The 26497-nt window shown below is 42.3% G+C and overlaps 1 long non-coding RNA gene across 1 annotated transcript; it reads right to left on the minus strand.

Moving 5' to 3' along the window:
• Nucleotides 1–13484: 13484 nt before the first annotated feature.
• On the minus strand, nt 13485–25538 carry LOC140511995 (uncharacterized). The gene is made up of 2 exons (XR_011969745.1): nt 25344–25538; nt 13485–16597 (listed from the first exon to the last, which is right to left on the minus strand). It is a non-coding gene; the product is annotated as an uncharacterized lncRNA (long non-coding RNA).
• Nucleotides 25539–26497: the final 959 nt, after the last annotated feature.

Consider the following 26497-nt stretch of genomic DNA (forward strand, 5'->3'; position numbering starts at 1 on the left):
CAATATGTCAAGGGCACGAGAGAAGGAGCAAGCCACACTGGAAAGAATCATATTTCCATAAGACCTATTGACGTCCTTGTGGCATCAGAAACATCTTAGAGAATATGCTGATACTTGGGTGGATTGATGATCTTACCAGTGTAGATTGCCTGTCTCCTCCCACCCAATTCTCCTTCCACAAGGCATCAACTGAAATCTCTGGAATCTTTCCTCTGCCTCTTCACACCTCAGGAGTATCCCTGTAGCACACACTGCCCATGCTGCTCAGGGGACTGGGTCTCTTTTTCCAGTTATACAGATTCTCAAGATTTTCTCTTTCACCAAGGGTATTCACCTCAAATAAAAACAGGGCCACTAAACCAAAGTTTCCTGTGAACCACATACTGACTTATAAAACCATAAATCAACATTATCTAGGTCCTATAGTATGTATATTCATTTTTGTTAAATATTTAAATATTCTGTTAAATGTTTCCTAATTACATTTTAATCTCTCTAGAGCCTCACTCAAGCCACAAACCATGCGTTTGACACCACTGTCTTATACCACCTCTTTCATACAAGTCATCATTGGTAATATACTACAGCCTGCTTACACCTACCGTATGTCATTGCTTCCTCAAAGTGCCTAACTAGGGCATTTCCCTTCTCTGTGGTTGCTATATTTAACTATATTTCCTCACTTTTAAGTATTTGTCTCATGGAACGTTGTATTTCTGGCAATCTAGAACCAGATAAGAGGAGAAAAGTTTTGATATTATCAACATCCTCCTTAAATGTCAAGCCTTTAATTATCTCAAGTTGGAGAGTCAGATCTGGGGGCAGAAAGAACTCTGGATTTGAGGCCAGAAAACCCAAGTTCAAATCAAGGCTCTGACCTTCTCTAGTTGTGTGTCCTTGGTAAGTCATAATTTCACTGAACCACAGTTTTCTTACCTTAAAAGGGGGATGATAAATAGGCCTAGAAGCTAGAAGACCCAACTTTGGAGTCAGGAAGACCTGTGTTCAAATCTTATCTGATACAAACTAGCCATGTAATCAAAGATAAAAAACTTACCTGGTCTGTGTCTTCAAACAATTTCAGTCAATTCCTGATGACTATAGCCAAGTTGACAAAAGCTAATTCGAGAAGGAGTTCTTTGCACCAATGAAATCCCAGGTCCATTTTTAAAAAAATCTTACAGTCTTTTAATTTACCTTATAGGATTGTTATGGAAGGAATCACTAAATCTTAAGAAGAATCACTTTGTAAATCTTAAAGCACTATGCAAAATGTAAATTAGATAGAAGATGTCACACTACGATCAATTCATCAACACGTTCTTATTAAATGTCTACTATGTGCCAGGCTCTGGGCTTCTGGGAATGCAAAGTCTGACCCTCAGAGAGCTTACAAGTCTACCAGATGACATAACATGGACAGATTCAAAGTAATGGGAGAAGGAGGGGGAAGGGAACACTACTAGCAAGTGAGGGATCAGAAAGGTCTTCTGGAGGAGGTGGTGCTGGTGCTTGAACTGAGCTTTAAGGGAAGTCTGGAGATTCTCAGAGGGAGGATCTGCATTCCAGAAACTGGGGACTGTGTGCAAAGGCACCAAGTGGGAAATTGGAGAGTCCTGCAAGAGGGAATAGTAGGTGGGCCAATTTGTCTGGATCATAGAATGTGTGAAAGGGATTAAAACAGATTAAACTGAGCCAGGTGGCCAGGGGCTTTGAATGCCAAACAAATGAGTTGGTATTTGATCCCAAAGATAGGAAAGAGCCACTAGATTTTCATGAACAGGGGTGTGATATGATTAGATTTGTGCTTTAGGAATATAAATTTATAAATGAATAATATATGATAAATTTTTAATCAAATAAGTAATTTTTATGAATAGTCAATGAGGTGGAGGCCAGGCTGGGAAAGGATAGCGTGGAGACAATCAGGAGTTTATTCTAATAGTCTAGGTGACATCATGAGGCTGCATCTGGAAGGGTCGAGAGATAGTTTCCTCCTAAAATCCCCAAATCACCCCAAATGCAGTAAACCAGCCAATGAATAAACATACAACACCAGTAGGCCTCCAAAGCAGGTCTTTAATTAGCTGATCTTCCTCCACTTGAAAGTTGAGGGAATTTCCCTACATAATAATAGCTATTGCACCTACTCCCCAACTACCAAATTTTTCTAGCCCTAAAAAAGTAGATGTTTAACAGGTGGAACAGTAGATAGTGTGTCAGTCCTGAGTTCAGATCCAGACTCAGATGCTGACAAGCTATATAACCTGGGCAAGTCACTTAACCTGTCTGCCTCAGTTTCCTTAACTGTAAAATGTGGGTGATAATAGCACCTACCTTATAGGGCTATGAGGATCACATGAGTTAATAATTGTAAAGAACTTATTCTAATTCCTGACCCATAGTAAGAACTACAAAAATGTCTGCTGTTTATTAGCTATACCCTTCATCTGTTGGAAAGAGAGAGACTACAGGTGTGGAATTGTATATTCTGTTAGCTCTGGTGAAGATGCAACTGTTAGTTTTGCTTAACTAATTTTTATAACTGAAAGCTGGCGAGGGAGTAAGGAGAATGGGTGGAGGGAAGGGCACATCCAAAAATGAGTGGAATGTCATTTAACCAACAGATGATAAAAAAGGAAAGAAGGAAGGAAGTAATGAAAAAAAGAGAGAGGCAGGGATAGAGGAAGGAAAGGAGGAAAAAAGGAAGGAAGAAAGGAAGAAAGGAAGAGAGAAAAGTCAACAAAACTTTTTTTTAAGTGGGCACACTATTTTCAAGAATCCAAGCAGTATTTCCTAGGAACAAGGAGACACTAGCTTATATAATCATGGGCAAAGCATTGAAGACATTTCAGAGTATCTAAGACGCCTTCCCTGACTCAGCCACAAGTCTCTAAGGCATATATTTACATATTTCACCTAGTCATACCATTTACATATGGCCGAAACGGACAATAATAACAACCCCTATTATATAGCCCTTTAAGGCTTACAAAGTACCTTCCTCAAGAAATTGATGAGGTAGACAGAGCGAGGATGATTGTTTCTGTGTTACAGATGAAGAAACCAAGGCTCAGAGATTCTGTAAAATGAGGAGGATCTGAGAGATTCACTGACTTCTCAGTGATCACATAGCTAATAAGAACCTAAGGCAGAATTTAAACCCAGGTGTCCTGACTTCAGCCATGACATACGATGCCTCTCAGCCCAGAACTTTCATTATATAACTAATCAAACTGGAAGAAACATTAGGGGTCATCTAATCAACCTCCTCGTGCAGATGAGGATATGGTCTCCAAGCTTGTCTAACAGTCGGCACCTCCCAAAATGTTTGAGCTGGGAGGGTTCTTAGAAAGGATGTCCTCTGCCCCCAGCCCCACTTTATTTTCAGGTGCAGGTCACAAATGGGGGACTAGAAGGGCAGTGGGCCCTGATTCCCAGGGCAGGGCTCCTCCTACCACCAAGTACTCTTCACCCTTGGGTTTCTTCACCAGGACATCTTCCCCCAATGTCTTCCTTGCTAGGTGACTCACATCTCATCTCTCAGAAGTCAGACGGCCCACTCAGTTCCTTCCTTCAGTTCTGGAGTGAAGGAAGCACATGTCAGGACAAGAGGGTTTTTCAGTATGACCACAAGAGTGGGTGGTGAAAAGAAACTCGGGTTTCTGATTTCAATATCAAGATCCAGTGTCAGGAGAGTGACTTTTATCCCCCTTTGAGAGCAAATACACCTCATTATTGAGCCTCAACAGGAGAGATGATGCCACATCTGGGTAATCCTGACCACCCCCACCGCCACCCCCAGTCCCAAATGGGCTGGATTTTCACCTTCTGATAGCTGTAGGCTCAAGAGACATAGGCTGACTAGTTAGTGAAATGTGGCCTGCCAATATATTCATAGCTGAGCAAATGTTTAAAAAGCATCCTTCTGTTATTAGAGGCCTCTCCAATATTTTAACTTAATTCCTATCCCTTAAGACAAGTAGGTGGCATAATAGAATACCAGACCTGGGATCAGGAAGATCTGAATTCTTAGCTATGTGATACCGGATAAGTCATATAAGCTTTGCCTGCCTTAGTTTTCTCATCTGTAAAATGGGGATAATACTTCCTACCTCCCTATTGTTGTGACATTAAAATGAGATGGTATTTATAAAGTACTTTGCAAACTATAAACGTTGTTATTATGGCTTCTATTCTCTTATTGTCTACATGAATATAGACCCAGAAGCAACCCAGGGACAATGGCACTAACATGGGGAGAGGCACATTTCCTTCCCAAGAGAACCTGATTCTATTCCAGGAGACTTTCCTCTCTGGTGACAGCCATCCCAGGCCTGTACTACAAGTCTTTTGAAGGCCCAGGGTTCAATGGCCTTCCCCCTCACCCTTCGTATTAACCCATAATCCTTCGGACCCTTCCTCTACCAAGGTAAGGAGGAAGTGTGTTCTAGGCTTGGGGAACAGCCTTTGAAAAGACACATAGTAGGGAGATGGAATGTTGGATATAAGAAGGAGCAAAAGGGCTGCTTTGGGTAGGTTATAGAGTGATGGAAGTTGTTAATATTTTGGGGATGTGGTAGAGTAGCAAAGCCTAAGAAATACCTTCCCAGAATAATTAAATGCATAAAGAAAAACACATAGAATTACAAAAGAAGTCAATTCTTTTGAAATATGGTTATCAAAATATATATATATATATATATATATATATATATATATATATATATATATATATATATATTTGTGAAAAATCAAGTTTATGGTTCCCAGGTTAAGAAATCCTGTGAGTGAAAGAGAGAAATATGTAGAAACAAAGGAGCACAGATTTTCAAGGAATGTAAGGTCTCAGGTTCTCCATCTCCTCATTTTACAGAGGATGAAACTGAGGTCCAGAGAGGACGTGTGACTTGGAAACTCCTGCCAAGTAGCTGAGATTCAAACTCAGATCCTCTGTAGCTGAATGATTCATTCTTTGGTCAAGGGTATACGAGTAGTTACCAATCCAGGCTTAGCACAATTCTAAACACATACTAGGCACTTGATAGATGTCTGTAACCTATATTTTGAAATTTGGTTTTCTTTTGCATTGAATGTATATTTGTATCCCCCATCTTGAACAAATAAGCTGTAAGTTCCTTGAGTTCTGGAAGGATGTTTTAAACTTCTCTTGTATTTCCCATGCTCTAAGGGATAGGAAAAGGACATATGTTTCTAGCATCACAGATTGGAGCCAGAAGGAACTTTAGAGGTCACTGAGTCCAATTTTCTGACCCAGAGAGATTTTGTAACCTACCTAGAGTCACACAGGTAGTAAGTAACCAGCACCCACTAGGCCACTCTCTCTCCAGAATTATAAGAGAGGAATTTGAGCCCTGATCTGTCCAACCCTAATTATAGGCTATCTCCCAGGAAAAATTTGGTGAGATCTCTTCTAAGGTATCTCAGAGATTATTTCAGCCCCTCTGGGTCAAGGAAGAAATGGAGTCACTAAAACCATATGTGAAGATTCTTGCCACAACACACTGACTTAGAAAACTTAGAAAACCACAGATAAACACTCTTATCTGTGTTCTGTTATATTTTTACTTATTTTGTTAGACTTTTTTATGACATTTTAATCTGGTTAGGTTTGAACTTGGGGCAAATGTCTGATACCTCTAATTCTAGTCTAATCCTCTTGGGAAATATTTCACAGAATCACAGGCTGTTTGAACTAGATTGGACAGATGAGACTCTGAGACTCACAGAGGGCCAGAGATTTGGCCCAGATCATGTTGCTAAAAAAAATATACATATATATCTGCAGAAAAAGCCAGACTCAAACCCAGGTCTCCTGACCCCAATCCCAGATCTTCTTGCCTTGCTGACTTGAAGTGACTGAGTTCCTGGGCGGAGAGAACAGTCAAGTTACCAGTTGTTGAAGCCCTGGCAAGGGAAAGAAACTTTGGAAAGGTTATTTGGAGACAGAGTTTTGCAAGGCACTAGCTTCAGGCGTCAGCCATCTTTCCTGGGACCTTCCAATGAGCTCACCTTCCTGGCTGCAAAATGAGAGGACTGGACAAAAGGGTCTCCAAGGCTGTTTTCCATGAAGGCAGTAACAGGTTTTGCCTTTCTTTGTGTCAGGTGCTCAGCACAGTTTCTGACACACAGTAAGTTATTAATAAATGCTTGGTGGTTGATTTTCAGACCCTTCCCAAGCTAGGTACAGACTACCTTTCCAAGCTAATCCTGCATTATTATCTTCCACTGTACATTCTAGACAAACTGGCCTGGGATGATCCTCCCTCCCTCTCCCTGTCTCTACCTCCTGACACAAAGCCAAAAACAATCCCTCCAGGAGTTTATTCTATTGGATAACAAACCATCATCCAATCCCACACTTGCCAAGCTTCCTTAAAAGCTTGACCCAAGTCCTGTTTCCTCCCTCCCCACATAGCAGGGTACCCCCACTTTGACTGATTCATGTCTACACACCCTGTTCACACTAAGTTCTGATCAATACAATCAAGAAATAATCTTACCTAACAAATGTAATTACTTTGAAGTAGGATAGGTTAATCAATAAATTAATACTCAATCATCATCCATATGTAGGATAATATAGTTTATTCTGTAATTTTCTATGAATTTAAGATCCCCAAGGACAAGAACTATATCGGTTCTTTGTCACACTCAGAATCTCTCCAGCGTCGGATACTGAGCAGTCACTCCAGAAAGGCTTCTGGAATTGATGAAGGTCCTTCCCAGTTTGAAAGCCCACAACCTGTGACTGCATACGCAAAAGCCACCATGTTCTTTGAGGTAGAGACAAGAGTTTTTAAGAAGCCAGTTGTGGGAGGGATGATTCAGCTGAGCTGAGTCAGGGCAAGAGAGGAGGCGTGGCCAGAAAATAAGCGGGGAATTAGGGGAAGTGGTGAGTGTCTGTTGGCTAGCCAAGAAAATCTTCCTGCTCCCCCTCAGCCAGGTCTCCTGCACCTTGATGCTAGCCAATTCCCTGGTGTTGCAATGAGGTCTGGCAGATGCTGAGCCCTGCTAAGCCCTGGGGCTTAAGGCCTCTCTGTCAGGTCATGTGGTTTGCATTTCTGAGGGTAACTGGCAATGGTTAGCAAGTCATGCTGGCTATTTACACTGCGATGCTTTCCTGCCCAGTGAGCAGGACCAATGAGGTCAGCCTCTGGCACTCAGGGGCTCTTACTGACATCCCAGCAATGGTGAAAGAATGAAACAGAAACTGGGGGTGGGGGGTGGGAATCTCCTGGTAACTATGGTAAAAGGATAGAGGGGTGGAGGCTGGCTTGGAGAGATGACACATTGTCCAGACAAAGACCCTTGAGTAGATTTCTCTCTCTAGCCAAGGAGGAAAATGAAGTTTCTAGCTCTGATTCAGTTTCCCCACCAGTACTAGGACTTGAAGAGATATAATAGAGAGGAATTTATAATGCTGAGTTATACCAGATTAAATCCAGAGGGAAATTAGAGATAATCCAGTCCTATACCTCTCATGGTGCATATGGTGAATCTGAGTCCCAGAGAAGTGGTGTGATTGTCTCAGGCTCACACAGAGAGCCCAAGGAAGAGCCAGAGAGAATTCAGGACTCCTGACATTAGGTCCAAGCTCTTTCCACTGCACCACTCTGCCTGCTCTAGAGGGAAACTTCAGGGAAGCTTGTGCAGTGGGAAGGGGGCTAGTTTTGGCATCAGCTGTGTGGCAGAGCTCACCTGTGTAGCCTTCCATGAGTCACTTTCTGTTTCTGAAGGTCAATATTCTCATCTTAGGCAGCTGGGTGGTCCAGTGGATAGAGCACTGGGTCTAGAGTCAGGAAGAATCAAGTTCAAATCTGCCCTTAGACACCCTGGACAAGTTACTGAACCTCTGCCTGCCTCAGTTTTCTCACCTGTAAAAAATGAAACAATTGGACAAGACTAATCTCCAAGGTTTGTGATACATTGTTCTTGGGTCCATGGAGCTTGCTAGCTAGGGCCTTTGATTTGAGTTAAAGGGAAAGTGTTCCCTAAAAGTCAATGTCTTGATGGTCAGACCCATCCAGGCCCCATGACACTTCATGAGTAAGGCCCTGCCAATATCTGAGCAGGCCAGCAGGAACTTGTGAGTGGTTTCCATGACAGACTCTACATACTGGTTGCACAAGCTGGGGTGTTTTCCTTAGAATCAGGGCAAAGTCATGACAAGCAGAGACCTGAGGGGCAGACCCAGAGTAACTGTTTCCTTGTAGCTGGAGAAGTACAGACTTCTCCTCTGCACCGATAGCAAGCCTAAGGGCAGCTGCAGAGGTTAACGGCCAGTTCCTGGCAGAGCCAGCTGTTCTGAAACCAGCTCTGTATGACTGTAGCCAGAGGCACCCCTTTGGGGTAAGTCACTCCTAGGAAAGAGCCAGCTCCCTTGGCCTGAGTTCTACCAAGCACCTCACTGTACAGTTTCCAAGGAGAACCACGCTTTCATTTTCTTCTAATCAAATGGGTTTCTGGTTCTCTGCCATTTATTCAAATTTAATTTTTTTAAAAAACTCATTTTTACTTGCTTTCTCTTCAGTGCAAAGGGTCATAAGGTTCAGAGCTATAAGGGACCTTAGAGGTCATTCATTCTAGCCACCTCATTTTACAAATGAAGAAAATTAACACCCAAGGAATGTAAGGGACTTGTCCATGGTTACATGTGTAGAAAGCATCAGAGGCAACCTTTGAACCTGGGTCCTCTGACAGAAGAGTCAATGCTCTCTCCATCCTATTAGGCTTCTTTCTTCACTTCAGCAAGTATTTATTAAGCACCTATGATATGCCAGGCACCCTTCTAGGAGACAGAGATAGATAGACATGGATAAATGAAGACAGGGAAACAAGGAAGGGAACAGACGTTTATTAAGTGCCTGTCACGTCAGGCGCTCTGTGAAGTGGTTTACAAATATTATTTTACTTGATCCTCACAACTCTGGGAGGTAGGTGCTATTATTATTTCCATTTTACAGATAAGGAAACAGAGACAAACAGCGGCTAAGTGATTTTCCCAAGGTCACACAGCTATTAAGCATCTAAGGCTGGAGTTGAACTCAGGTCTTTCTGACTCTAGACCCCAATGCTCTATCTATTGTGCCATGTGATAGATAGATAGATAGATAGATAGATAGATAGATAGATAGATAGATAGATAGATAGATAGATAGACAGACAGACAGATAGGCAGACAGACAGATAGATTGATAGATAGACAGACAGAGAGATATATTAGGTAGATGGAAGAGAGAGGAGAGAAAATACAGAGAGAAGACAGACACAAGAAGGGGGAGAGAGAAGAGAGAGGAGGGGAGAGAGAAGGGAGAGAGAAGAAAGAAAGGACAGAGAGATCAGAGAGAGAAGAAAGAGGGGGAGAGAGAAGAGAAAGAGAGAAAAGAAGGGAGAGAGAGAAATGGATCATCAGGAGAGTATGGGTGATAAAAAGATGAGTTTTTGAGCAAGAGGGCAGCTTGAGGACATTGAAAGTCCATCTGCTTCCAGACTGCCTCTTCCTCCTTTTCAGTTTAGGGACCAGCTCATTGTCTACTAGGAGAAGATATTGTAAATTTTAAAGCATTAGGGAAATATGAGCTAGTGTGGTGATGATGATTATTTTCATCATTGAAACCAGGCCACACACAGCCACAACTTTTCCATCCTTTCCTGGCAGGGCTGGTGTAAGGAATTCACTGTGTAAACTGGAGAGCGCTATAGGATGAGCCTTTTTTGTGATAGTTCTCCAGACTGGCTTGGCTTATTTACCCCTGACTCGAAGAGCTGCTCTGTGACTTTCTCACCAACCATGACCCTAAACTGAGGCTGGTAGCCCCACCCAGTTATGATAGGGCTCAATCTGGCAGGACACTTATCCTTCCCCTTGTAAAATTTATTTCTTTGGAAGAACACTCCACTCACACCATTCCCTGCCCTAACACTATTCCCTGCTCATGGCCTAGAAACAAAAATTCTGACTTGTTTTGAAAATTGACATTAACAAAATGGCTCAGATTGTATTTGTCAAGGTTGGACTGGATGAATTCTGAAGACTCTTTCAGCTCTCCACTTCTATATGACTTGTAAAGGGAACTACAGGAAGATGCAACCAAGGTACTTCCCTCCTATCTAACAATAATTAATAAAAAATAATAAAAACAAAATTATATTATCAGGAAAATAATATTAATGGGAAAATAATCTCTTTCCTTGGATAGTGCTTTACAGTTTGTGGAATGTTTTCATGTTCATTACCTTTTTACATCTATCACCATTATCACAGTCCAGGGGAACAACACCTAGACGGACCTTCCCCTCAGTTACCTTCACATGCCCCTACCTCCTCCACAGCCATAACTATTGAAGAACCAGAAACAAAACTTTCCCTCACTAAAGTCCTTGGCACTGTCCATGATTCAACAACAGAAAAGGATATGGTTCAATTAGTAGAATTAACACCAAAGAGCTATTGTCATCTGCCTTGCCACTGAGCTGAAGGACCAGTACTCTAACCATTGTACTACCTAACTGTCTCAGCTCTTTGGATTCTCAACCCAGGCTCTCTCCATTGTACCACACTTTCAAAAAGGCTAATTCTTACAGACTGTGTTAGCCTCAACCCCTTGGGAGCCTAGCAGGGCCTGCCTAAAATTAAATTGTGCATTTGGCTAAGGGATGCTGAGGGCCAGCTAGGTGGCAAAGTGGATAGAACATTGGGCTGGGAATCAGAAAGACTGATGCTCCCGAGTTCAAATCTGGTCTCAGACACTTACTAACTGTGTGACCCTGGGTAAATCACTTAGCCTTGTTTGCCTCAGTTTCCTCATCTGTAAAATGAGCTGGAGAAGGAAATGGCAAACCACTCTAGTATCTTTGCCAAGAAAACCCCAGATGGGGTCATGAAAAATCAGACACAAGTGAAATGATAAACAGAGAATCAAGGGACTTGGAAAGGTTGAGTTTAGAAGGGGGCTGAGCTATTTGATACTAGTCAGAGGCACATTTCTCCCCTTCCCTTGTCACTGCCTCCTCACCTGACCTTTGGTAGACTCAGTGAGCCAGCTGTCTAAATTCCTGTTTCCCATAAGTCTAGATTATCCTCAAGTTTCAAAGATATCAGTGCTCAGGAGGAGTAGGATACAGTCCTGTGTGGGGAAAACCAGGCCCAAAGTTCAATGGAGCTTTCCTGAATTTCTTCCACACCTGCACCCCCAAATATCAAACTGGAGACAGGTCAAATACCCTCCATCTGAAAAGCTCCTCCTTGCCCTTCCCTTTCCTTTCTTGATTACACTCGGCCTCCAAGGCTTGGTTGTTGCTTCTTCTTATTATTATAAAATAATGTTATTCATAGTGATAACTCATGTTTATTTCATACTTTACAGCTGGAACAAAACACTTTGCCCACAACAAACCTGTGAGGTAGCAACGAAAGGTGTCACTACCCCCATCTTGCCGTCTACACCTCCACCGTATGTCTCCTTTTCTCTACTTACATAATCACTCCTTTGGTTCAGGCCCTTGTAACCTCTCCCCTCAATTGCTGCAACATCCCCGAATCTGGCTATGTGAAGTTTCCCCCACACCAATTCATCCCTCCTATAGCGGTTAAAATGATCTTTGTAAAGCACAGGGATGACCATGAAACTCCCCTACCCACTACATTCCAACAGCTGCCCATTGCCCCTAGGAGCAACTGTAAAGCCATGGCTTTCACAGTTCTTCAGTCCTTGAGCTCAGACCACCTTTCCTGCCTCATTATACAATGCTCTCCTTCCCATACCTTACATTCTCCTTACACTTCCTTCTCTCTGTTTTTGACAGAAGAATCTGATTCCTTTCTCTACACTTGGCAATGACCATTTCCCAGGACTGTAATGTGCATTTGTCTCATCTCTGCTCCAGAGAAGACTTCACTTCATCTAAGACAGAGTTTAAGCAACTAAGCAAAGCCTTTTCTTAATCCCCCCCTCCAAAACTACCTCACATTTAGTTATTTTTCATATTTATTACTTTCATATTTTTTCTGTAGATGAAGAAAGGGAAGGAAGGAGGGGAAGTAGCGAGGAAAGAAGAAAGAATGGAAGGAAGGAAGGGAAGGAAGGAAGGAAGGAAGGAAGGAAGGAAGGAAGGAAGGAAGGAAGGAAGGAAGGGAAGGAGGGAGAGAGGGAGCATCTAGTACATAGTTTCTGCTTAATAAACACATGCTGATTGATTCATTAATTAGTTTTTGATGAGGAAACTAAGATTTAGGCAGGTGACTTGTTTAACATCACACAGTAACAAGTGAGGAGAATAGTATTCAAACCCAGAGGATCTCCTAACTTTTCATCCAATATTGTGTCTCCTGTGATCACTCTGTTTCTGTGTAAATAAGCCCCACTTCTTTCACTAAAACCTGCACTGATTTCTGCCCATAGCAACCTTTCCCCTTCTCCTATAACACTTGATTCTTTTAAAAAATAATATATTTTATGAATATATTTTGTTTTGAAATCACTTTACTTTCCCCAGATCTTTCTATTATCTTCTCTCAGTAAACTATTCCTTATAGGAAAGATTTTTTAAAGATTAAAAAAAATGAAGATAATGGGAAAAAAACTGATATTTTATGCAGTATTCTGCACCCATGGCACCTCGCCTCAGTGACTGAGCAGCAGAAGGAGACCTCTCTTAGCTCTTTGGGGGCCTAACCTTGTTCTTCATATTTTTGCTACATGCAGTGTCAGCTGGTTTTTCTTTCTGGTAATTGCTCTTTCCATTTTCAGGGTTGTAGCCACTGTGGACATCCCTTTCCTGGGAAATGCTTTATCTTGCAGTCTGTCCATGATTCTCTGTATTCATCATACTTCTTCTTTTATAGGATAATAATTCTCCATTACATTTCAGGTTACTGAGCCATTCCCCAATCAATGGCATCTACTTTACTGTGTCCAGTTCTATGCCACTCCAACAAGAGTGCTGTCCATATCCAGGCTTAGATGGATCCTCTCTTTCTGTCCTTGGTCTCTTTGGGATATATGCCCAGCCATGAAACCTCTGGGTCAAGGGGTTTGGAACAGACATGTTAGTCACTATGTTATCACACTCATTTCTAAACATCTTTAAGGCGAGTTCTACCATCTAAATGCTTTCTGACTTTGCTTCAGTGAATGTCAAACTCTGTGATCCAGTTTGGAATCTTTATTTGAGAGAATAACTGGGTCTGGCATCCAGATGTCACAAGTGAACTTCACTCTGGGAAAGAGAAACACCTTTTTGCTCACAGTACTTTGCTGGTCCAAGAAGTCTGGTCTTTCTACCTAAATTACAAGCTGCTTGAAAGCAGGGACCGTATTTGACACCAGCTAGAATACAACTAGGTCACAGGATTTGAATCTGGAAAGAGCCTTCAAGACCTATCTAGGCCAAGCCTTCATTCCACAGAAGAAGCAAGCCCCGAAAGTGATGTAAATAACCCAAAGTCACATAGGGAGCATAAAAATAACTGATATTTATTGAGTCCTTCAAGGTTGGCAAAGAACTTTTCAGCCACACACAAATTCTGTGAGGTAAGTGTCCCAAGTATTGCCATTTCGCAGATGAAGAAACTGAGGCTCACAGAGGTAAGGGGGCTTGCCCACACAGCTACTGAATCTCTGGAAAGAGGATTCAAGCTTGGAGCAGTTCTATCCAGAACACTCTCCATTATACCAAGCTGCTTTTTCTTATGTCACCCGACCACATTTCTAAGTATGATTTACTACAGAAAATGGAAGATACCAGTCTGAGATAATAGATCCGACCCGTTATTTTCCCTTTCCACAGATGAGGAACACAAAGCTTAGAGGGGCTGAGAACCTTGGAGGGTCACACAATAACCAGGTGGCAGACTCAAGGTTAAAGGCAGGTATACCGTCTCCGATGTTCTGCTAGGTGGTGACAATGATACAAATAGCTGGTGTTGAAATACCAGCTTGGGTTAGCAAAGTAAGTTACATCTATTGTTCTTTCTTTGGGGGGTGAGGGGGCTGGTGGTGTGAGGCAATCAAGGTTAAATGACATGTCCAGGATAACACAGATGGTGTCAAGTGTCTGAGAGGCCATGTTTGAGCTCAGATCCTCCCAACTTCGGGACCGGTTCCCGCTCCACTCCACCACCTAACTGACCTGATTTATATCTATTTTCTTCTTTCATCATCCTCATAAGGAGATGCATAAAATATCATTATCCCTATTTTGCAGATGAAAGAAATTGAGATGATGGACTGAAAATGCAGAATGAGACCCATCTTTGGACATGGCCAATAGAGGAATTCGCTTCGCTCAGCTATGTACGTTGGTTATGAAGATCTTATTTTTTTATTATTGGGAAGGGAAAATAATGTTTCTGAAAATAAAAGTGGACTTGGAAAAAAATGGAAGTTCAGATGGCTTACCCAAGGACACATAGCAAGTGCCAGAGACAGGCTTAAACCTAGATCTTCCCTGACTCTGGTTTTATTGTGCTTTTTACATTAGCATAATTAATAATAAAGGTAATAATAATGTTTGCATTATTTACTCCTCTAAAGTTACCAAACACTGTGTGTGTGTCTGTGTCTGTGTGTGTTATCTTAGAAAAGGCAAGATCTTAAGGAACATTTTTTGACTGAGGCTCTAAATTAAATTCTGAGACCCCAAGCCAATGTATGCAGTCTCTCTCTAAGTTCCAGCTTGTCCTCTGCACCTGTACTGCCCATAAAAAGTACCTGCCTAAGATACAAGACCTGCCTTTTTGAGCCTCTCCCCACTCCCGTTAGTTTCCAAGGAGTTAAGGCTGAAGACAGAGAGGCTGTTTGGGAACACAGGAACATTCCACGGCTTCAGGGATGGAATGAATGAATAGCAGAGGCTCCAGGAGCCACTGCTAGGCCCTCTTTCAAGTGCTTTTCCTTCCCAAGGATATCATGAATGACCTCACCCAGAGGGAATGCGCTATTGGCAGCCAAGGAGGGCCCTGAGCCTTCAGATATTTTCAAAGCAAACCTTCCCTGTCCTCCTGACACAGCCCCTAGCTGCTGTCCAATCTGTAAGGAAGACCTCTGGAGTTAAGGGGAAACCTGAGCTGAATTTACCCTGCTGAGTTGCAGGGATTGGGAAAACCAGCAAATCAATTCACCCAGCCTTTGTCTGCACCTGTCTGTGCCAGGCGCCAGATTAGGCCCTGGGAAAATGAACATTAAAAAACCCTACCTGCCCACAAGGAGTTTCCATTTAACTAGGAAGAAAAGTAAATACAAAGTAGCCATAAAATTATACAAAGTAGCATTAGATAAGCCAGTACTATCTCTGTTCTAGGTCTGAAATCCAATTCGAGTGATCTTGAGACTGTCTACGGTCTGTGTGTGTGTGTGTGTGTGTGTGTGTGTGTGTGTGTGTGTGTGTGTGTGTGTGTGTGTACATGAGAACAAGTGGATCTTTGTAACTTTGTGCCCAAGTTAAAGAAGACCAAAAAGGAGGTGGCCAGATGGATGGGAGGAGAACCCAAACACAGAAAAGTCACCAAGGCTCAGAGAGGACAGGGTCCAGAAGGAGAAAACGATCACCAGGGTCAAGGGTTGCAGGGAGGTCAAGAAAGACATGGCTTGAGAAAAGGGCATTGGATTTGGCTCTGACATCATCGGTGACTTTGGAGAGGCAATTTTTTATTGTATTAGAACATCCAAGGTAAATACAGAGTAGATGAAAGGTAGTCTTGGAAGGTGCAAACACCCTGTAGAAGGGAGAGCATCTGAAATTAGAAGAGATTCTCATTTGTCTAGTGAAACTGTTTGCAGGAGCTGTCCTCTGAAGGTGGGAGATGGACTAGATGACCCCCAATGGGCCTCCCTTTTCCCCTCCTCATCCTATCCTAGACTCCTTTCCTTAAAGCCTCACACAGGAGGCAAAGTTCCTGGGCTCTAATTTTAGGGAATGGTACTTAGAGCTTCTGAAGAAGCCATTTCTATCATGCTCTGAGTTCCAATCTGTGACTGATTCCAGAACAGCCAGGTTCTCTCAGCAGGACCCAGACCCTTCTTCTTCAACCCAGTTCAACAATTCTGCCTACTCATTCTACAGGAGCTTTTGAAAGGCTTCCTTTAAAATAGCAAAAAGTTTCCAAACAAAGTCAAAAGTCACCCTCATAGATTTAGAAGCAGACCTCCCAGAATTCCTTGGGGCTGATGGCTTCTCCCATCCACCTGAACCCAATCACACCCATTCTCAGCATGCTGTGGCATGACACGGAGGGAAAAGAGAGAAGTCCCTCCCTCAAGCATCTGGCAGCCAAGTTGCTCTTTTATAGCTGAGAAATTGTACATCGCACAAAGGCAGGCAGACTTAATTAAAAGGAAACCAAGCCCCGTTGAAGATTTGTCAGCTTGTCCTTGCTCTTACTTTAAATGAATGTCTTCATTATTTTCAGACTTCTTGAAGGGCTTTCTCAGTGTCCTCCACAAATCTGTCTTGGCCTCCAACTTCAATTGACTCCATCCTTTTATTGGACAAAACCACAACAACCTGCTATTTTCTTCTCCCTTTAAAGTCTTCCACTATTTCTATTGCCTCCCAGACCAAAAATGGCGTCTTCCTGAAAACAGAATGGAAAACTAATGTTATGAGAGAACAATCTAAAAAAAAATTAGACCACCTGGATTTCATCAGTTACTTTGGAGATTTCTCTTATGAAGACTCTGAGAAAGCACTGAGTATTATTTCAGATCTTGTTCATAACTCGCCCTAACCCAGCCCTTCCCTGCTCCCCTCAAAGTCACAGGTGTTCACAAAAACATACCAGGCCTGGGAAAAAAAGTGGACCATTGGGAAACTTTCTGTAGTTTGAAGAAATGTAATGTTTTCCTCCTAGATTTCAGAGAAAGAGGTGTTCCTTCTTTTGTCAGAACTGACCTCTTTGGGCAGCTAGGTGGTGCAGTGGATAGAGCACCAGTGCAGGAGTCAGGAGAACCTGAGTTCAAATCTCACCTCAGATACTTGACACTCACTAGCTGTGTGACCTTGGGCAAGTCATTTCACCCCAGTTGCCTCACCCTGGGTCATCTCCAGTCATCCTGAGGAATATCAGGTCACTGGATTCAGATGGCTCTGGAGGAGAAGTGAGGCTGGTGACCTGCACAGCCCTCCTTCACTCAAAACAAAGTCAAGTGCAAGTCAGCAGTGGAAAACAAATTGGTGAGAAACTCTAATCCTACTCTGCCAGGAAACAAGGGCATTCAGGAAATGTAGTTTCTGCCATGTTCTAAGCTCCAATCTGCAACTGATCTTAGGTCAGGAGAGCCCAGACCCATCACCTTTTTCAGCCCAGTTCGAAGACGCTGCCAACTCATTCTAAATAATCTTTTAAAGAGACCAAAATTCACTCTTTCTCCCTTCTTTTCCCCAGACAGGTTCCTGAGGCATTTTGTTCGTTCATACAAATATGGAGATGCCAAATGAAAAGTGGACATAAGAGTAACAAAGCTCAGTGATTTTTTTAATTAAAGGTCTATTTTGAATGAGATGCTGGAAATAAAACTGTCACTGATGAAGAAGAGGGTCATATGCTTCTCCATTTCTCTAAACAACTGGAAAGAGGTTGATCCAGGCTTCAAGTGGGACTTGGGATACTCTTAGAGAGAGTTTTAGAGAAATACCCTGTAGGCTCAAGTTCATTCTTAAGGAAGTCTCACATAATCAAACAATCTCATTTGACCCAGTCCCATGTCTGACTCTTCGTGACCCCATTTGGGGTTTTCTTGGCAGAGATAATGGAGTGGTTTGCCATTTCCTTTTCCAAATCATTTTAAGATGCGGAAACTAAGGCAAACAGAGTGAAGTGACTTGCCTAGGGTCACAGAGCTAGGACATGTCTATGGTAAGATTTGAATTCAGGAAGATGAGTCTTCCTGATCCCAAGTCCAGTGCTCTATCCACTGCATCACCTAGCTGCCCCCTTTTAGATTTGCCCTATACTTAATCTAGGGCTCTATTTCATTGCAAGAAATCCGGGAGGTCATCTAGACTAAGTAGCAACCATTTTATATACACACACATCCATGTGTGTGTGTGTGTATATATATATATATACACACATGTATGTGTATGTACATGTGTAAATATGCACACACATATACATACACATATGCACAAATATAGGTTTGGAACTGTGATTTCATCAGTGTGGACATTCAGTCTACCTGTAAAGCGCCAGCATCTCACCTGCAGATTAATGTTGGGGAGCTGCCTGAAGGGTTGGGTGACTTAATCACTGAGGTCAGGGACTGTCTTTTACCTGGCGCTTGCTTAGCACAGTACCTGGTACTCATTTGGTGCTTAATAAGTGCACATGGACCAACTGCCTTACTATTGACCTCCAAAGATCATAACGTCATGGGATCAAGAGGCACAAGTGACCTCAGGGTCAACCTCATTGTTTTACAGAAGAAAAAAGGTCAAGGTTGAGGGACTTGCTCAAGATCATATAGGTCGCAAGCATCAGAAGAGGGATTTCATGACAGTTTCCCATCTGAAGTCAGGGTGGGGAGATTCAGATCTGTATCTTTTATGATTTTCCTTGTTTTGCTTTCAGTGGCTTTCAAGTTGGTCTTTGGCTGGCTGGGACACCTCACCAGACGGGGCTTCAGAACAGACAGGCAGATGTTTGGGTGAGAGGGAGCTTAATAGCAGGATTAGGCAGTAATGGTAATAATGACAACTTTTGACAAATGACATTTTTATATAGCAAACTCTCGTTTGCTAACAACTGCTTTGCATTAATTATTTCATTTCAACCTTACAACAGTCTTGCCAAGTCAGCACTTCAAGTATTATGACGCCTGTTTTATAGATTGAGACTTACAGAGGTCCGTGATCACACAGCAAGTATCAAAGGTAGGATTTGAACCCAGGTCTTCCTACTTCATCATCCAGCCCTCTGCTCATGACACTAGAAGATGCTTCATTTATCCAGGAAACAAACATAGGTTTCTAGGAGTAAGCAAGTGGGAAAGCAAATGGAATTTCCAGTTTCAAGGGAAGAAATCTGCAAAGTGTAACAGAGGAGGCAGGGGGAGAATCCAGCAGAAGGGGCAGCCTGGAAGACAGGCCACCGAAGGGCGTGTTGGAGGGGATCTCCAAGGTCTAGGATTTGTTTTCAATCATGGGATCCCAGTTTAGTTGGAGGGAGCCAGAATTCTAGGGCTGTCTCTACCACCTTCTTTCTTGGGGAACTCCTTGCAGCAACACAGTATAGGAAAAAGAAAAGTGTTGGGCAGGTCCCCAACAATGGGGATTCACCATGGAATTCAAATCACAAGTTGTCTCTGATTTTTTCTGAGCCTCAATTTCCTCATCTGTAAAAGGAAATGGTTGAACTAGGAAAAAGAATCCTTCCCACTCTAAATTTATGAATTGATCATTTTTTACTGTGCCTTGGTTTCTCAAAACATGGGGGAAGCGACCCAAACCAATGAGTTGGTCTAAGGAGTGAACTCTTCATCTTTTATGAACTTGATTAGAAGGGAAGAAACTGGAAGGAAAATAATGGTATACACAAGATCACAATGTCGTGGGGGGAAACATGGAAGTCAAAGGAAGGCATCAGAATTCAATCAATTAATCCTTTAATCAACAAGCATTTATTAAATCTTGACTCTATGCCACACACTATGATTGGAGCTGGAGATTCAAAGACCTAAAGAGTTCCTTCCTTCAAAATGCTCACCTTGTAATTGGCAGCTGGTAACCTAAAACGCTGAGCCCACTGGAATCAAGATTGATTAGTTTGGATACGGGGCAAGTCAGTTTCCTCAGCTGTAAAATGGTGATAATAATAGCCTCCCAGAGTTGTTGTGAGGGTCGAACGAGGTAGTTTGTCAAGTGCTTAACACAATGGCAAATAATAGGTGCTTAATAAATGCTTGTTCCCTCCTTCCCCAATGAGAGAAAACAGAATGCACGTATAGAAAGCACACACAAGGAAGGCTCAGTAGGACAGAGGAGTGCCAGCATTAGCAGCTGGGGAGGGTTCGAGACTTAAAAGTCCTCATGCAGAGAAGGTAGTATATGAGCTAAGCCTTGGAGGAAACCAAGGGTTTCAAAAGGCAGAGGTGCAGAGGGAGAGCCGGGCATTCCTTCCATAATAATGTAGGGAATAATCTTGATTCTAGAGGTCAGAAGATGAAAGCATCTATATACTCTCAACAGAGAGGTGATGAACTAGGAGTGCAGAATGGTGCCTACATGATGATAAAAGGTCAATATGTCTCTTTGTTACAAGGGAGGATTTTACAGAAAGATGAAGAAGGAATCAATAGAACTTTTTTAAGGAGTATCTCTTAGGGCATTCCATTTATTTTTTGCCAATAATGAAAACTCATTAACTCAGAATTTGGAATTTATGATAATTCAGTCATGAAGAAAGTTTTAATTAAGTAGCAAAAGTCATGACTGTCTTCTTCCTCCTCGTTGTTATTTAATATAGTTGGCATTTTTTACATATTTTCAAAGTACTTTCAATTTAGACCAATTAGGAGTTTTTTTATTATTAACTTGCCTCATTAAATTAATTGGTAACTGACATAAATCAGTTTCAAATAGGTACAGTCCTCCAGTGATAAGATTCCAGCTCTTTTAAGAACAATCTGGAATTCAGACTTTTTTCCTTGTCTCCCACAATGCCTGCACTTTCCCATCTGACCCTTTAGACCTGACTGAATCTGAAGGAATTACAGATGTCATTGTGCCACAGACAGTCCCAGGCCTCTGAATTTAAGGAAAGACAAACCAACCAGCAACAGAGGCCTTGACATTGTGCCTTTAAGTAACTCCCAGAGATGTCAGGAAATAGATGGATGAATGAAACAAGCATTGATTAAGCACCTACTCAGTGGCTGGGGAATGCAAAGACAAAAATGAAAACATTTCCTGCCCCTAAAGAGCTTCAGGCTACCAACATCAAAACATCTGAAAGATAGTTCTAGCAGTGGTGTGGTGTAAATTACAATCAACAGGTATTTACCAAGTGCTGGAGATAGAAAAAATGCAACAAAAGCATTTGCTACCTTCTAGAAACTCCCATTCTCCTAAAATGACCTGGGAATCAGGAGTGAGTGAAAAACATGCTAGGTGGCGCAGAGGGTAGAGCTCTGGGCCTGCAAGATCTGAATTCAAATCTGGCCTCAGATACTTACTGGCTGTGTGACCTTGGACAAATCAGTTAACTTTGCCTCAGTTTTCTCATCTGTCAAATGAGCTGGAGAAGGAAATGGCCAACCACTCCTGTCTGCCAAGGAAACCCCAAATGGGGTTATGGAGGTTTGAGCATGGCTGAAATGACTGAAAAACAATGAAAAGCATCTGTTTGGCTAGCTGAGCTACTTTCATGCTTACGGCACCAGAATTAACCTATTTAGAATTCAAGTCTTTCTCCTCAGCTGAAGTAAGTCAGGCTTCCCTTCCCATCTCTCCATGAACCTCTCCCCAAAATGCCTCTTCTTGGGTTTCTTTCCATAACCCCTAGAAAACATTTCTCAAAAGGGTCCTAACAGCAATGGCCCATTCAGGAAGGGGACCGTGAGGCTCCCTCTCACAACCCAGAGGACATACACTGGCTACCACCCTTTGGTCCCAGGCTCTGCTGAAGGTAAGTGGATTGGATAGAAAGAAAGCAACGCATTGTGAGCAAAAGGCAACACTTGGAAACTGAGGTAAAAGAAGGAAAACATTGGGAACCAACTGAGTAGAGAAATGGTGTCTAAGGGAGGGATGTAGTAAGTGGTAAGGCTTCTCTTAAAGACAGAATGGGTCCATCAATACCACTACTAGATCTAATCCCAAAGAGATCAAAGAAGGAAAAGAACTCATATATGCAATAATATTTATAGCAACTCTTTCTGTTGTGGCAAAGAATTGGAAACCAAGGGGATGCCCATTAATTGTGGCAGGGCTGACTGAGTTATGGTCCGTGAATGTAATGGGATGCTATTGTGCTGTAGGAAATGATGATAGGAATGGATTCAGAGAAGCTCGAGAAGACTTGGATGCGCTGATGCAGAGTAAAGTGAGGAGAATCAAGAGAGCCATTTGCACAAGCAACACAATATTATGAAGATAATCAACTCCCAAAAGACTTAGCAACTGATCAAAGACAATGACCAACCACAATTCTAGAGGATTCATCATGAGAAATGCTACCCTGCCTTTGAGAGAGACATGATGGCCTCAGGGTGCAAAATGAGACATATTTTTTTTGACATGGTCAATACAGGAATCTGTGTTGCTTGACTATACAGGTTTGTTATAGAGTGGTTTTTTTTGTTTGTTTATTTTCTCGATATGGAGAGAGGAAAGGGAGGGGTGGAGGGCACAGAAAGGAAACAATGTGGATCCCCAAAATAAAATAAAATGGAATTTTAAAAAAGGATAGTTCTGATTTTGGTCACTTATTATAATTGGGGAAGAGGGTATAGTTCCAGGCAGAGAGTCCGTTTGTTTACTAGAAGGAAAATGGATATCGTTGCCAGTGCCATTCACTAAACTCTGCTAGGCAAAACAGTGAACAGAGCCCTGGGTTTGAAACCTGCCCCAGACTCTTCTAGCTTGTCCCTAGACAAGTCACTTAACCTCTCTCTGCCTCAGTTTCCACATCTGTAAAATGGAAATAATACCAGCACCTACCTCACAGGGTAGTTGTGAGGATCTTTGCAAATCTTGAAACACTGTATACTATGTGCTATGTATACATTATGTGTAATTATTTATTATGTATGTATAATACAATATATATTTTATAATTATAACAATACTGTATGCTTGTGTGATTATAATGCCTAACATATGTGTATTAATATACAATTATGTCTAATGAATTATATGTAATATAATATGTAATACTTTAAGATTTGTACTGTCCATATGCTAACCCATTTGATCCTCACAACAACCCTGATACAGTGATGATGATGATGATGATGATAGACGATGATGACGATTGACGACGACAATTCCTTACTTGGCACTGAACCTACTTATAGCTTCCTCTGAAATAGAACATATTGGAGTCAGGTGGGATTCTATGGGATACTAATGCCTTCATTTTATAGACGAGAACCTAGGAAGGGAAAGAGATTTACCTGTGACCTAATAGCCAACGGTCGGAGAGAAGCTGGATTTGTGACCTGAGGTTAGTCACAAATTTCTATAAGCCTCACTTTCCTCACGTAGAAAATGAAGAAAACAGTTGTGCACACAACCTGCCTCGGCATGAATGGATGACATAACAGATAGTTTCTTGGACTTGGAGTCAGCAAGGCCTGAATTCAAGTCCTTCTTCTGACTCTAACTCGCTCGGTGACCCTGGGCAAATCATTTAATCTCTAGATTCCTGAGGCAAATCCCTAGGATTTATCTACTAAATCACAGTGTGGCTGCAATCTGTATTAGTGTAGGGAGCTCCCTACCCTAATGAAATCACAGGTGCTTCCTGTATTCCTTTCTGTAACCTGTATGGTTATTGTGAGGACTGAGAGGTAATATCTGTAATGCACTTTGGATATCGTAAAATACAGGTAAATGGGATCTCTTCACACTATAATTAATGGCAGAACTGGACAAAAACTCCCACCCACTGCATTCCTGCCCAACCGGCCTATCTACTATATCCCACACAGGTTATTATAAATCCAGGTTCTGTGCCTTTGCAAAAAACTCTTCTCTATACCTGACGTGTTCTCCCTCTTCACGTTTACTACTTAGAATCCCTCACTTCCTTCTAAGGCCCTGTTCAGGTGCCATATCCTACATGCAGCCTTTCCTGATAACCTCTACCCCTTGTTAGTGTTGTTCCACCCCAAATTAATTTGTATTTATACTGTGTTTATTTTGTATATGCTTATGTGACTTAGTGGGCACCCAGATGGTGCAGTGGATAGGGCACCATGTCTGGAGTTAGGAAAATCTGAGTTCAAATCCAGCCTCAGACCCTTACTAGCTATGTGCTCCTGGGCAAGACACTAACCCCTAATTGCCTTAGTTCCTCAACTGTAAAATGGAGACGCAATGGAGAAGAAAATGGCAACCACTGTCCCTGCCAAGAAAACCCCACAAACGTTGTCTATGGGGTCACATAGAATTGGACATCACTGAACTAGTGGACAGAGTGCTGGACCTGGAGTTGGGAAGACCAGAGTCTGAATTTGGACTCAGACACTTCCTAGCTGGGTGACCCTTGTCTGTGCAGTTCTCCCATCTTTGAAATGGGGATGATAGCACCTACCTCTCAAGGTTGTTAGAAGACTCAAATGAGCTAACATGAAATGCACTTTGCAAATTTTAGAGATCTACACAAGTGCCAGTTATCATCATCCTCCTCCTCCTCATCATCGTCATCCTCATCATCGTTATACTACATGTTGTTTTACCCCAAAAGAATATAATCTCTGAAAGGGTAGGATTCATTTCCTTTTTATCTCTAAATCCCTAACACTTTCCATGGTGCCTGGCAAATAAAATACTTGTTGAATTGAATTAAATTGAGCTGAGTTAAGTTGAATTGAATTGAAGTCTCCTAACTCCAGGTAGAGTGTTATTCTGTCACACTAGTCCTTTCAGGGGATTGAAGAAAGAAAGACATGGCCTATTCTTACCTTCCCAAGGAGGGAAGGGAATCCCAGGTTTGGGATCATAGGGGATTTGGCCAAAGCCCAGGTTCGGATCCAGGTCTGTTGACTCAGCCCACAGCTCTGCTAGTAGAAGACAACGATGCCCACGAGAGGGTTGAGAGTCGGGCAGGGTCAGGCTACTTCTTTCTGTTCAGCCCTCCTTACTGATGAGATGAGAAACCACACTCTTTATTCTCCGAGGAATTTTTTTTCACCTCTTTCCTGATCCTGAGATCTCCTCCCATCCCTAACCCCTTGCTCTCCCACAACGACATCCTCTTTGGGCCACAGGAGACTCCCCCTCCCCCAGCCAAATCGCTTGTTTCAAGAGCTATGAGCAAACCGGGTTTGTAGCTGCTGTTTTTTAAGCTGCTCTATTTGCCAAGCACATGAACATTTCCTGCCCACAGGGGCTGGCTTCGGCTCCCTCTCTCTCTCTTTGGCTGACCAGCTGTATAGTGTATTCGGGAGGCCTTTAGGATCCTCCTGAGAACCCAAGCGTCCGGATCCCTGCCCACGTAGCAATCACACCCGGCGCCACCTTAAGTAGCTCCAGCCTCTTCCAAAGCTTTGGTTGTTCTTGGAGGCCTTACAGACAGTATTAATGGCATCGGGGTGCATGCCAAAAGCAACCCCTGGTCCAATCAAGATGGTGAGAGGTAGGAAGAGCGATTTACTTACCTGTGGGAACAGAGTAACAAGAAACACCTCGGCTACCCGAGGGACTCCTGGTCTAACAGCCTGGCAAACAGACAAGCAAGAAGATCTGGTAGGTCCCTTAAGGGAGAATGAGGCCAAACTCCCTCAGGGTCACATTCCAGCATCCCCTCCCCAAGGGACTTAGGCCCATAACCTCAGGGCTTGGCCCACAGTATGCGGCCCATTGTTGAGCTAAAGGGTGCTGTTATTTTTAGAAAACTTTCTCAGATTCCCACTTTCCCATTTTAGGGCTCTGTCAAGGCTCTATTTTGAGCGAAGGGAAGTATGTTTCTCATTCTGTGTGTACATATTTGCATTCTGGCCAAGTGTTTCCAGTGTCCACTCCCTGGAGTAGGTTTCTGCAGTACAGAATTGGTTCCAAGAGATGACAAGATCATGTTTTTAGGAAAATGTCATCTTGGGTTTTTTCAGAAAGGGTGTTAACCCATCATAATGCAAATCCCAGTGGAATAAAAGCCTTCCACTTTTTCCCTTCTTCTTTCAGTGATTCATCTATGGCTTTCAGTTTCTCATCATCATTGATCAGGCAATGGCAAGAGGAAATCAATAGCACATAAGAACGGAGTTCAAACTTTCTTGGATTTTTCAGAGAGCCATTTCCAATCAGTATAAAATAGAAAGCAGACACCTCACAGAACACAAAAACAAACACAAGGTTTGCATAATGGACTCAGTCTAAGGCAGGAGTTCTGAATGAACCCAAGGTCTCTAAATTTGGTTAGTTTGTTTTTAAATCAGTAATTCAATTTCAATACAATTAGTCTCCTTTGTCATCCTCTGTCTTTTAGTTAATACATTTAAAAACATCATTCTGAGAAGTCATCCATAAGCTTCTTCAGTCTGACAAAGTGGTCCAGGATACACAGAAGTTTAAGAACCTCTGGTCTAACGTAACTAAGCACATTTAGTGAGAAAGGTTGGAAAGAGGTAACGAAAAGGAATATTCAACCTCAGAGTAATAACGATGTCTGTATATCACTTTATAGTTTTAAAATGGCTTATATGTAGAATAAGTGTATTTATATCTGACCCATATAGTATCTACAGTTTTTATACACTGTATGTACAGTGTGTGTGTTTATATGTAAAAACCTTACAAGTCTGTGAGATAGGGA

This window comes from Notamacropus eugenii, chromosome 6, assembly GCF_028372415.1.
Source record: "Notamacropus eugenii isolate mMacEug1 chromosome 6, mMacEug1.pri_v2, whole genome shotgun sequence".
In the NCBI taxonomy this organism is placed as follows: Eukaryota; Metazoa; Chordata; class Mammalia; order Diprotodontia; family Macropodidae; genus Notamacropus; species Notamacropus eugenii.